General features: G+C 48.5%; 1 protein-coding gene across 1 annotated transcript in view; it reads right to left on the reverse strand.

The window, feature by feature from the left end:
- The window catches only part of CHID1 (chitinase domain containing 1), a 670,857-nt gene extending 660,816 nt beyond the window's left edge, over positions 1-10,041 (reverse strand). The window contains exon 1 of the mRNA XM_077287837.1: positions 9,700-10,041. The gene's annotated coding sequence lies outside the window, so the exon portion shown is untranslated. The remainder of the gene's footprint in view (positions 1-9,699) is intronic.
- Positions 10,042-12,546: the final 2,505 nt, after the last annotated feature.

Genomic DNA, 12,546 nt, shown 5'->3' on the forward strand with positions numbered 1-12,546 from the left:
GTATGTGTTTTTCTAACAGATGCCTTAGTCTTGTATAGTGATACACCCCCGAATCTATTATCTGGCTCGAGTCAGAAGACTCAAGGTCTTTATACCAATTATGAACCATAGCCTAGTTGAATAGCAGGCTTGTGAACAACAAGATAGTGTTACTTCATGGCAGCTGTAACCTTTTACCTAATTAACAGAATTTATCTTTAAGCAACAAGAAAATACATAGTTAGTAAGGCCGAAAAAAGACATTTGTCCATCCAGTTCAGCCTATATTCCTATATTCCATCATAATAAATCCCCAGATCTACATCCTTCTACAGAACCTAATAATTGTATGATACAATATTGTTCTGCTCCAGGAAGACATCCAGGCCTCTCTTGAACACCTCGACTGAGTTCGCCATCACCACCTCCTCAGGCAAGCAATTCCAGATTCTCACTGCCCTAACAGTAAAGAATCCTCTTCTATGTTGGTGGAAAAACCTTCTCTCCTCCAGACGCAAAGAATGCCCCCTTGTGCCCGTCACCTTCCTTGGTATAAACAGATCCTCAGCGAGATATTTGTATTGTCCCCTTATATACTTATACATGGTTATTAGATCGCCCCTCAGTCGTCTTTTTTCTAGACTAAATAATCCTAATTTCGCTAATCTATCTGGGTATTGTAGTTCTCCCATCCCCTTTATTAACTTTGTTGCCCTCCTTTGTACTCTCTCTAGTTCCATTATATCCTTCCTGAGCACAGGTGCCCAAAACTGGACACAGTACTCCATGTGCGGTCTAACTAGGGATTTGTACAGAGGCAGTATAATGCTCTCATCATGTGTATCCAGACCTCTTTTAATGCACCCCATGATCCTGTTTGCCTTGGCAAAATGGAGTCAAAAACACAAAAATGGAGAATCTAGCACAAAATGGAGAACCTTTCATAATTTGTTCCTTCACAATACATCTAGGCTGGTGTTTTATAAGCCAGTCTTGACCCAAGTTCCGCTGGAGTAAGATGCACCAGATTAATTAAGAGATGCATGCTTCGTAACGAATTTGGCTCCTCTTTCAACTACGTGTTTACCATTGTCAGATATGTACTGTGTTCAAACACTTCTGCTACACTTTATGCCAGAGCCTGAGGCCCCATCCATTACTTCAAGCTCCAATTTATTTTTCTTTTAAAAGTGGCAAAGTTGGCATAAAAACTCCAAAAGCTGCAACACTTTTATTCAACTAACTTTTGGGCTTAAATCTGCACATTTTTTACCCTTGTAGCCTGACAAAAAGCTCGAATCTCCCAGTTGAGCACAATCAGGGACAGACGGGAAATAAAATTCAGCGATGGCGTTTCAAAGCACAGAGGCCCATGCTATCCACCCTCCATGCCTAGATTGGGGTCTTTATTACTTACCGGTATATTACCCCGCCTTGGGGAAATCAAGATTTACTTCAAGACTTATATTTCCACTAATACCGCTATATAATATTTAATAATAATACTTTTGACTGCGGAGACCTGTGTCGTAAACTGTGCCTTCCCCCGCCCACCAATCCCGAAAAGACAGTGCAAGCAGGCCAAGATGGGTTGAACAGGTCGGTCACAGTTTATTAATTTGATAAGCAGAGAGGGGCAATTACATTTCGCAACGGGCTCACAGCCATGGGCCCAGTCTGCGACCACCGGGGGGGGAGGCAGCCAATGAGCAGCTACGATCCTTTGCCCCTCCCTCCACTTCCGCTGTGACTTAATAATAACAGTATTATTATCATCAGTTGTAAATTTCAAACATTAAAACGTTTTCCCTTTTACCTAACTGCACAACAACATCAGTGAATATGTAAGGGAGGGAGGGTGGGACAAATGCTCCCAGGGAGTCAGCCGGGGAGAAAGAGGAAGGCACTGACCCCGGCACCTGGATTAACCCTTTGTGGGTGTGGCCGATCGCCCCTTCCTCTTTCTTCTTGTTGGTCAGCTGGGCTTCCCAATTACGGCATCACCTGGGGGAGTAGTGGGAGGGGGGAATTGGCACTGCACGGTGTTTCCTACTAGCTTTTCCATAGGGGTTCCGCAGTCCGAGGCCCATTCCCTATGCGGTACCGTGCCTGTCAGACTGCGGAGACCTGTGTCATAAACCGTGACTTTCCCCCGCCCACCAATCCCAAAAAGACAACGCAAACAGGCCAAGATGGGTTGAACAGGTCGGTCACAGTTTATTAATTTGATAAGCAGGGAGGGGCAATTACATTTCACAATGGGCTCACAGCCGTGGACCCAGTCTGCAACCACCAGGCGGGCAGCCAATGAGCGGCTACAAACCTTTGCCCCTCCCTCCACTTCCGCCACGGAAGATCATGTGTACTACCTGTTGTGAATTCCGCTCTTGGGCTCCCTCCGGTGGTTATAAGTAGCATTTTTGTGAATTCTGCTCTTGGGCTCCCTCCTGTGGTTTTGAGTGGTATGGCTGCTTCTTGGATTTAGCATCAGCAGCTGTTCTCACTGATCGTCTTTCTGGCTCGGCTATATTAGTTTGGCCTTATCCCTAATTCAATGCCAGTTGTCAATTGTTGAGCTTGGAGTCATGGCTCTCTGAGGATTTCCCTGCCACTCTGACCATTTCAGCAAAGCTAAGTCCTTGCTTGTCTTTTTGCAGTTCACTTGTTGTGGACTTTGTTGTTTGGCATTTTCTATGTTTTACTCATTTGTCCAGCTTATCAGTATGGATCTATTTAGCTAAGCTGGAAGCTCTGGGCAGCAGAGTTTGCCCTCCACACCTTTAGTCAGGTGTGGAGATTTTTGCATTTCTCTGCGGTGGACTTTTTCTAGTTTTTATTACTGACCGCACAGTTTTCTGTCCTGTACTAATTCTGTCTAGCTAGTAGTGGCCTCCTTTGCTAAATCTTGTTTCATACTACGTATGTCATTTCCTTCTCCTCTCACAGTCATTATTTGTGGGGGGCTGTTCTGAGCCATTTTTTTTTCTTTAGTCTGTTTTGTCTTTTTTCTTCCTCTTAATCTCTGGGTGATTCAGGATTTGGATGCTGGCATGGATGTTCAGGGATTGTTTTCTCGTGTGGATCAGCTTGCTGCAAGAGTACAGAGTATTCAAGATTATGTTGTTCAGACTCCGGCCTTAGAGCCTAGAATTCCTACTCCGGATTTGTTTTACGGGGATAGAACTACGTTTTTGAACTTTAAAAATAACTGCAAATTGTTTTTTGCTCTGAAACCCCATTCCTCTGGTGACCCCATTCAGCAAGTAAAAACAGTTATTTCTCTGCTGCGTGGTGACCCTCAGGACTGGGCATTCTCCCTTGAGTCAGGGGATCCGGCATTGCTTAATGTAGATGCATTTTTTCAATCGCTCGGATTATTGTATGACGAACCTAACTCTGTAGAGCATGCTGAGAAAACACTGTTGGCCCTGTGTCAGGGTCAGGAAGCGGCATAATTATACTGCCAGAAATTTAGAAAATGGTCTGTGCTCACTAAATGGAATGAGGAAAGGGTCTTTCTGAAGCCCTTAAAGATGTTATGGTGGGGTTCCCCACGCCTGTTGGTTTGAGCGAGTCTATGTCTCTGGCCATTCAGACTGATCGGCGCCTGCGCGAACGCAAAGTGGTGCACTATATGGCAGCGTCCTCGGAGCAGAGTCCTGAGCCCATGCAATGTGATAGGATTTTGACTAGAGCGGAACAGAGGGGATACAGACGTCAGAATGGGCTGTGTTTTTACTGTGGGGATTCTGCTCATGCTATTTCTGATTGCCCTAAGCGTATTAAGAGGGTCGCCAGATCTGTTACCATTAGTACTGTGCAGCCTAAGTTTCTCCTGTCTGTGACCCTGATTTGCGCATTGTCATCTTTTTCTGTCATGGCATTTGTGGATTCGGGCGCTACTCTGAACTTAATGGACTTAGAATTCGCTAGGCGCTGTGGTTTTTCTTTGCAGCCTTTGCAGAGTCCCATACCCTTAAGGGGTATTGATGCTGCACCGTTGGCCAAGAATAAACCTCAGTATTGGACTCAGCTGACTATGTGCATGGCTCCAGCACATCAGGAAGATTGTCGTTTTCTGGTGTTGCATAATTTACATGATGTTGTTGTACTGGGTTTTCCATGGTTACAAGTACACAATCCAGTGCTGGATTGGAAATCAATGTCTGTGACTAGTTGGGGTTGTCAAGGGGTACATTGTGACGTTCCTTTAATGTCAATTTCCTCTTCCCCCTCTTCTGATGTTCCTGAATTTTTGTCAGATTTCCAGGATGTATTTGATGAGCCCATGTCCAGTTCCCTTCCTCCACATAGGGACTGTGATTGTGCTATTGACTTGATTCCTGGCTGTAAGTTCCCTAAGGGCCGACTTTTCAATCTGTCTGTGCCAGAGCATGCCGCTATGCGGAGCTATGTCAAGGAGTCTTTAGAGAAGGGGCATATTCGGCCGTCTTCGTCACCATTGGGAGCGGGATTCTTTTTTGTTGCCAAGAAGGATGGCTCCTTGAGACCCTGTATTGACTATCGCCTTCTTAATAAGATCACGGTCAAATTCCAATACCCTTTACCTTTGCTCTCTGATTTGTTTGCTCGGATTAAGGGGGCTAGTTGGTTTACCAAGATTGACCTTCGAGGGGCATATAATCTTGTTCGTATTAAACAGGGTGACGAATGGAAAACTGCATTTAATACGCCCGAAGGCCATTTTGAATACCTGGTGATGCCTTTCGGGCTTTCTAATGCTCCTTCTGTATTTCAGTCCTTTATGCATGATATTTTCCGCAATTATCTTGACAAATTCTTGATTGTGTATTTGGGTGATATTTTGATTTTTTCCAATGATTGGGAGTCTCATGTGAAGCAGGTCAGGATGGTATTCCAGATCCTTCGTGATAATGCTCTATTTGTGAAGGGGTCTAAGTGCCTATTTGGAGTTCAGAAGGTCTTTTTTTGGGGGTTTATTTTTTCTCCTTCGTCTATAGAAATGGATCCTGTTAAGGTCCAAGCCATTCATGACTGGATTCAACCCACATCTGTGAAGAGCCTTCAGAAATGTTTGGGCTTTGCTAATTTTTATCGCCGTTTCATTGCCAACTTCTCTAGTGTGGTTAAACCCCTGACCGATTTGACGAAGAAAGGCGCTGATGTGACTAATTGGTCCTCTGAGGCTGTTGAGGCCTTTCAGGAGCTTAAACGCCGATTTACTTCTGCCCCTGTCTTGCGTCAGCCGGATGTTTCTCTTCCTTTTCAGGTTGAGGTTGACGCTTCTGAGATTGGGGCAGGGGCCGTTTTGTCACAGAGGAATTCTGATGATTCCTTGATGAAGCCATGTGCTTTCTTTTCCCGAAAGTTTTCGCCTGCGGAACGCAATTATGATGTCGGCAATCGGGAGTTGTTGGCTATGAAGTGGGCATTTGAGGAGTGGCGACATTGGCTTGAGGGAGCCAAGCACCGCATTGTGGTCTTGACCGATCATAAGAATCTGATTTACCTCGAGTCGGCCAAGCGGCTGAACCCTAGACAGGCTCGGTGGTCCCTGTTTTTCTCCCGTTTTGATTTTGTGGTCTCATATCTTCCAGGATCTAAGAATGTTAAGGCGGATGCCCTCTCTAGGAGTTTTTTGCCTGATTCTCCTGGAGTCCTTGAGCCGGTTGGCATTCTTAGGGAAGGACTTTTCTCTGAGGCAAGATAGCTTTCCTGTTTCTACCTTTAGGGGTAGCTAGATCTCCGGCTGTGACGGTGTCTAGGGAGTGACAGGAACATCCCACGGCTACTGCTAGTGCCTGTGTTAAGATTAGGAACTGCGCTCGGTATAGTTACCACCTGCTCAGAGCTAGTCGCATGTCGCTCCTTAATCACCAGACCATAACAACTACCTACACATGACTCCGTCCCAGAGGATGTCTGTTATCTGGGTGGTTTGTGACCGGTTCTCTAAAATGGTCCATTTGGTACCTTTGCCTAAATTGCCTTCCTCCTCTGATTTGGTTCCATTATTTTTTCAGCATGTGGTTCGTTTGCATGGCATTCCAGAGAATATTGTGTCTGACAGGGGTTCCCAGTTTGTTTCCAGGTTTTGGCGGGCCTTTTGTGCTAAGATGGGCATTGATTTGTCTTTTTCTTCGGCGTTCCATCCTCAGACAAATGGCCAAACTGAGCGAACTAATCAAACCTTGGAAGCCTATTTGAGATGCTTTGTGTCTGCTGATCAGGATGATTGGGTGGCTTTCTTGCCGTTGGCCGAGTTTGCCCTTAATAATCGGGCCAGTTCGGCTACTTTGGTTTCGCCTTTCTTTTGTAATTTTGGTTTCCATTCTCGTTTTTCTTCAGGGCAGGTTGAGCCTTCTGATTGTCCTGGTGTGGATTCTGTGATGGACAGGTTGCAGCAGATTTGGACTCATGTGGTAGACAATTTGACATTGTCCCAGGAAAAGGCTCAGCGTTTTGCTAACCGCCGTTGGTGTGTTGGTCCTCGGCTTCGTGTGGGGGATTTGGTCTGGTTATCCTCTCGTCATGTTCCTATGAAGGTTTCTTCCCCTAAGTTTAAGCCTCGGTTTATTGGTCCTTATAAGATTTCTGAGATTATCAATCCAGTGTCTTTTCGTTTGGCCCTTCCAGCCTCTTTTGCCATCCACAATGTTTTCCATAGATCTTTGTTGCGGAGATATGTGGTACCCGTTGTTCCATCTGTTGATCCTCCTGCCCCGGTGTTGGTTGAGGGGGAGTTGGAATATGTGGTTGAGAAAATTTTGGATTCTCGTTTTTCGAGGCGGAGGCTTCAGTATCTTGTCAAGTGGAAGGGTTATGGCCAGGAGGATAATTCTTGGGTGGTTGCCTCCGATGTCCATGCCGCCGATTTGGTTCGTGCTTTCCATTTGGCTCATCCTGATCGGCCTGGGGGCTCTGGTGAGGGTTCGGTGACCCCTCCTCAAGGGGGGGGTACTGTTGTGAATTCCGCTCTTGGGCTCCCTCCGGTGGTTATAAGTAGCATTTTTGTGAATTCTGCTCTTGGGCTCCCTCCTGTGGTTTTGAGTGGTATGGCTGCTTCTTGGATTTAGCATCAGCAGCTGTTCTCACTGATCGTCTTTCTGGCTCGGCTATATTAGTCTGGCCTTATCCCTAATTCAATGCCAGTTGTCAATTGTTGAGCTTGGAGTCATGGCTCTCTGAGGATTTCCCTGCCACTCTGACCATTTCAGCAAAGCTAAGTCTTTGCTTGTCTTTTTGCAGTTCACTTGTTGTGGACTTTGTTGTTTGGCATTTTCTATGTTTTGCTCATTTGTCCAGCTTATCAGTATGGATCTATTTAGCTAAGCTGGAAGCTCTGGGCAGCAGAGTTTGCCCTCCACACCTTTAGTCAGGTGTGGAGATTTTTGCATTTCTCTGCGGTGGACTTTTTCTAGTTTTTATTACTGACCGCACAGTTTTCTGTCCTGTACTAATTCTGTCTAGCTAGTAGTGGCCTCCTTTGCTAAATCTTGTTTCATACTACGTATGTCATTTCCTTCTCCTCTCACAGTCATTATTTGTGGGGGGCTGTCCTATCCTTTGGGGATTTTCTCTGAGGCAAGATAGCTTTCCTGTTTCTACCTTTAGGGGTAGCTAGATCTCCGGCTGTGACGGTGTCTAGGGAGTGACAGGAACATCCCACGGCTACTGCTAGTGCCTGTGTTAAGATTAGGAACTGCGGTCGGTATAGTTACCACCTGCTCAGAGCTAGTCGCATGTCGCTCCTTAATCACCAGACCATAACAACTACCTACACATGACTCCGACCCCCACCCACCAGTATTAGGGCCTGTTCGATCCCGTCCTGCAGACCTGACAAAAATATATCAAGCCCAATGTCCTTGAGATGAACACCGTCGGACCTCAGTAACCCTGATTTGTCGCCTTCCGGTTGGTAGTGGCGAACTACGATGCCAAATTTTCCCTTTACGAATCTTGCCACTCTCAGGTTGACCTTTTTCCTTGATCGTTCTAGAGCTTTTGGGTCCTTAGCTCCGTGCCAGACCGCTCGTGGCACTATCTCCGACCATACCAATATCATATCTGGTAACAGATAGAAAAAACACTCAATATCGGCTGTCATCGTTGAAATCAGCTCGATACCTCTCCATTTACCCAGATCGTTGCCGCCGGCATGCAAGACTAGTATCACGGGCCCTTTGGCCCTCTTAGTGATGTCGACTACTTCTGGTAAGATCTTTTTCCATTGTAGCCCTCTTATACCTCTCCAGTTGATCTCTACGTTCCTGAAGCCTAAATTCGCACCGCCCGGCCGATGTTCTGCCCTTTTCTTAGCCCAGTAGACGTACGAGTGTTCAACCACCCAAACTGCGGGTTTTTGGACGCCTGACATTTGTCCCGGACCTCCTGACACCAGGTTTGAAGCCATGATCGAGGCCCTATAGCAGAGAGCAGCACAGGAAGGTGAGCAGTGGTTACAATCCCTTATATCGGGCATGGGCGCTCACCTTCCCGTGCCCTCTTACAACCCCCTAGCCTCCTCTCAAGCCTCCCCATCGTCCCCCAGGGCTTCCTCCTCTCCTATTCTCTCCCTTAGAGCTCTGTCCTCTCCTATCCTTTCCCAGGGTCATACGGGCAGCGTCTCCAGATCTCCCACTGGCCCCTCTCCTGGATTGCTAGTTTCCCATCCCCGCCCGCGGACTCACCTCTTTCCACTGCCAGTCCAGTCAGCCACCGGCGCTGCAGAGGTGCCTCCGGGTAAACGCTCGGGGCACTACTCCCGAGCGCCTATGTGTCGGCGGGGAGCCGGCACTTCCAAGTCGCCGTGCTCCTCTCACCGCCCCACGCATGGCTCTGGGGGGCGTGGCGGGCATCACAACATTCTCGACAGGTGTCGCTGCCCACCACAAGGTGTCCGGTCATCGGGCCCGTCCGCGCTGGCTTCCTTCCTCCACAAGTACGCAGGCCCCGGTCACTTCTGGTCCCTGGCTTGCAGACCGGGGTTCAGTGCGCACGGGGGAAGCCCCGCCCACTCCCATAAAGCAGGCCTGCACTGTCGTCCACAGTGCAATGCGAGCCTGGAAAGCCCCACCCACTTCCGGCCTGCAGGCTCGCGCTGCTGCTCAGCGCGCAGCGCAAGCCAATGGACACCCGCCCACCTCCACCCCTGTATCACAGACGTGGCACACGTGGCACCACCAGGCCCCTTACCCTGGCCCACCAGCTTGCGGCCCATTCCTCCAGGTCCGAGCACCCACTCTGGTTGCACCGCGCGCCGGCGAGGCCCTGCCTATATCACCTGGCATGGCGCAGCGCCGGCCACGTTCTACAACCCCCGTAGGCCTCAGGACCCCGTCTCCCAGCCCCCACCCCAGCACAGGCCACCAGCCGCCCACTACATGGCCAGCTTTGTCCCCCCGGCAGACGTATCTGCAACATCTGCACGGGGGGCCGTGGGGTCAGGCTATATAGCCGTTAATGCGGTCGCAGAGCACACTGACTGGTCCAATCCGACCGACGCAATCCAATAAATGTCAATAAAATGTCAATCCAATAATGTCAATAATTTGACAAAAGAAAAAGAAAAAAGAGGGACGGCACTACCTTCCACTTGGAGACCTTCAGCCTCTGTGCACATCAAGTGCTTTCATGCAGAAAAGCGGTCCAAATTCCACCACAAGCTACCGGGTGCTCCTCCAGAAATCACATGAAAATCAGTGCATTGCATAAGAAAGGAAGGAGGGCACTCACCGATCTGAAGCTTGACTTTGCTTTATTAAATGTTCATTAAAACATCATGGCCGGGAGAGTAAACAAGGAGCTCCTTTGAGCAGTGTGAAGACGACAGCTGTTTCGTGCTCTCACTGCGCTTCCACGGGTCTGTATGTGGAAGGACGCCGGGAGGGAAGATCATATGCTCCGGCCACGGCATACTCCTCCCATTCCCGGTTCCTCCCACCTGGCCATGAGATACAAATCACAACAAAACACTAAAACACGATTAAAACTGTGTAGAGCACCCATAAATCTTATACATTAACTAGTATAACCAGCACAAATAACGAGAACAACAATTATTCATTTTCTATCTACCCCATTAGCGACCTTCAATCCTGCGAATGAGTCATTCCGGGAGTTCTCTCCTTTGCATGCATTGAAAGGGTCCGCTTACCAGCACGGGGCGGAGATTGGAATAAGCTCCTCCTCAGACACGAGTCAAAGTGGATAATGCGCACAAATCAGAACTGATTTGTTTAAATCAGTCAGAAAGATCCTTCCTGAATAAATCTCCTACTAATGTGGTTTTAGAGGGTGACAGCCCTTGTAGCATTGGTCCTCTAGGCTTTTTAGCCCACATGGATACATCAATAGATACAGTCAGTGATGCTAGACTATTGGTAGATTTGACAGGGGAGGAGGGGATGATGGCTGATAGTGAAACCGAGGCACTTAACCCCTTTTTGGGGGGTGTTCCCTCTAATTATATGCCCCCAGTAACACCGGGTAATCTGATTGACCTATTTGAAACACAGGTGATCAGGGACATAGAGGCTCTGGTGTATCAAAAGGCTCCATCAAATTTAACGGATTCAGAAACGAAGGCACTAATAGAGATAAAAGGGTGGTGGGATACGGTGGTTAGACCGGCCGACAAAGGGGGCAAGGTGGTCTTGCTCCCTAGACCCCAATATATAACAGAAGCCACCAGACAGCTTTCGGATACCAAGACATATAAACCGTTAGATGGGAGTGCAGCGCCCCAGAGTCCTGGTCGTTGCAGTGCTGTGGCTCCGCCACTATGGGGAGCTATGGTGCGTCCGATGGCACTGAAGGAGTTCATCTGATCAGGTATCACAGACACCAATACATTTCACAGCCGGGCCTCCGGGGGGAGCTAAGGGTGCTATTCATTAGGCCACTCCCCACCATAGAGGGTAAACTGGGGGTCAGGCAGGAAGTTAGATCAGAAAGCTGACTGGGTTGGAACCAGGCAACACCTTGTGGCAGAGGGTGTTGTAGGGGAAGATACAGTAGGGTCTCTGTCAGGGGTGGGATCCTGACAGAGGCTTGGCAACGAGAACGAACGTAACGGGACCGCGCCTGCTCCGGGTAGCGGCGGTGCCCAAGAAAGGATTAGAAGAGAGATAGATTGTGCTGAGTGAGAAACGGGATCACGCAAAGGAGAAATACCAGTAGGAGTCATGCTGTAAGACCGAAGCAACATCCTACTGAGGCGCACTACCGGTGGCCGGAACGCCGAGGGAGTAGAATAACATTCAGCTTCAAGCACTACTCCAAACAGCGGCAGGACAGTCAGTCTCAGGCGGGCTGTCTAACTCAAATCACCTATGAAGTCTTGGGAGGCAATTGCGGGAGAGGGGCGTCTCTAGGGTCCTGGAAGAACTCCAGGCCTACCCGTCAAACGGGTGCCGTTCCTACCCGAACCTCAGGGAGGGACGGAAGATTAGCAGAACATCATCTAGTCGAGTTGTGAGGGAACATCAGAAACAGACACAACAGTTGTGGGGTACTTTCCGTAAGCTCAGCAGGGAAGGACTACAACACATAGCGCTAGGGGGAAGGCACAGATTTCCTCCTGTGAAGAGAACTCTGGAAGTGTCATTGGACCGGCCTGACTTGCGCAGCCTGGTGAGCCGTATTCTGGATTGAGGACTCAGAGATCTTCAGTAAAGAGGTAAAGAGACTGCAACCTGGTGTCCTCATTATTTACCGCGACCTGCACCCCACAACTGCACCGTTACAACACCACTTATTGCACCGGACGTCCCCCACTGACAGACAGGGCCACGGACTGGGTCTAGCCACCGTGACAACCCCAGGACTGAGACCTAGAGGCCCGGCTCCGGGTACCCCTTGGCCCTGCGGCGGTGTGGGGGCACTCCAGAAACCCAGGGCACAGGTACAAAAATGAATTAATGTCATACCTAAGAAAATATGTTAACTTGGGGGTTATATCACAAAAGAAAGCGGAGAGACTGCTGCCGGAGTTCCCATCGAGACTGCATTGGTACCACATTCCCAAGATTCACAAATCGGTCATTTCTCCTCCGGGGAGGCCCATTGTGTCTGAGATAGGGTCGCTCACTGAGCCCCTGTCCCAGTACATTGATTGGCTCTTACGTCCACTATTGAAAGACATGCCGTCTTATTTGAGAGACACCAACACCATTTCTAGATAATGTGCAGAAGTTTACATGGCAACCTAGTTTCGCTTTGGCATCTATTGATGTCGAAAGCTTGTATACGTTTTGTTGTGATTTGTATCTCATGGCCAGGTGGGAGGAACCGGGAATGGGAGGAGTATGCCATGGCCGGAGCATATGATCTTCCCTCCCGGCGTCCTTTCACATACAGACCCGTGGAAGTGCAGTGAGAGCGCGAAACAGCTGTCGTCTTCACACTGCTCACAGGAGCTCCTTGTTTACTCTCCCGGCCATGATGTTTTAATGAACATTTAATAAAGCAAAGTCAAGCTTCAGATCGGTGAGCGCCCTCCTTCCTTTCTTATGCAATGCAATAATGTCAATAAATCATATATGATAACAAAGAAACGCCCTGAGTGGGGTACTTATCCTT

This window comes from Ranitomeya variabilis, chromosome 2 (assembly GCF_051348905.1).
Source record: "Ranitomeya variabilis isolate aRanVar5 chromosome 2, aRanVar5.hap1, whole genome shotgun sequence".
NCBI classification, from domain to species: domain Eukaryota; kingdom Metazoa; phylum Chordata; class Amphibia; order Anura; family Dendrobatidae; genus Ranitomeya; species Ranitomeya variabilis.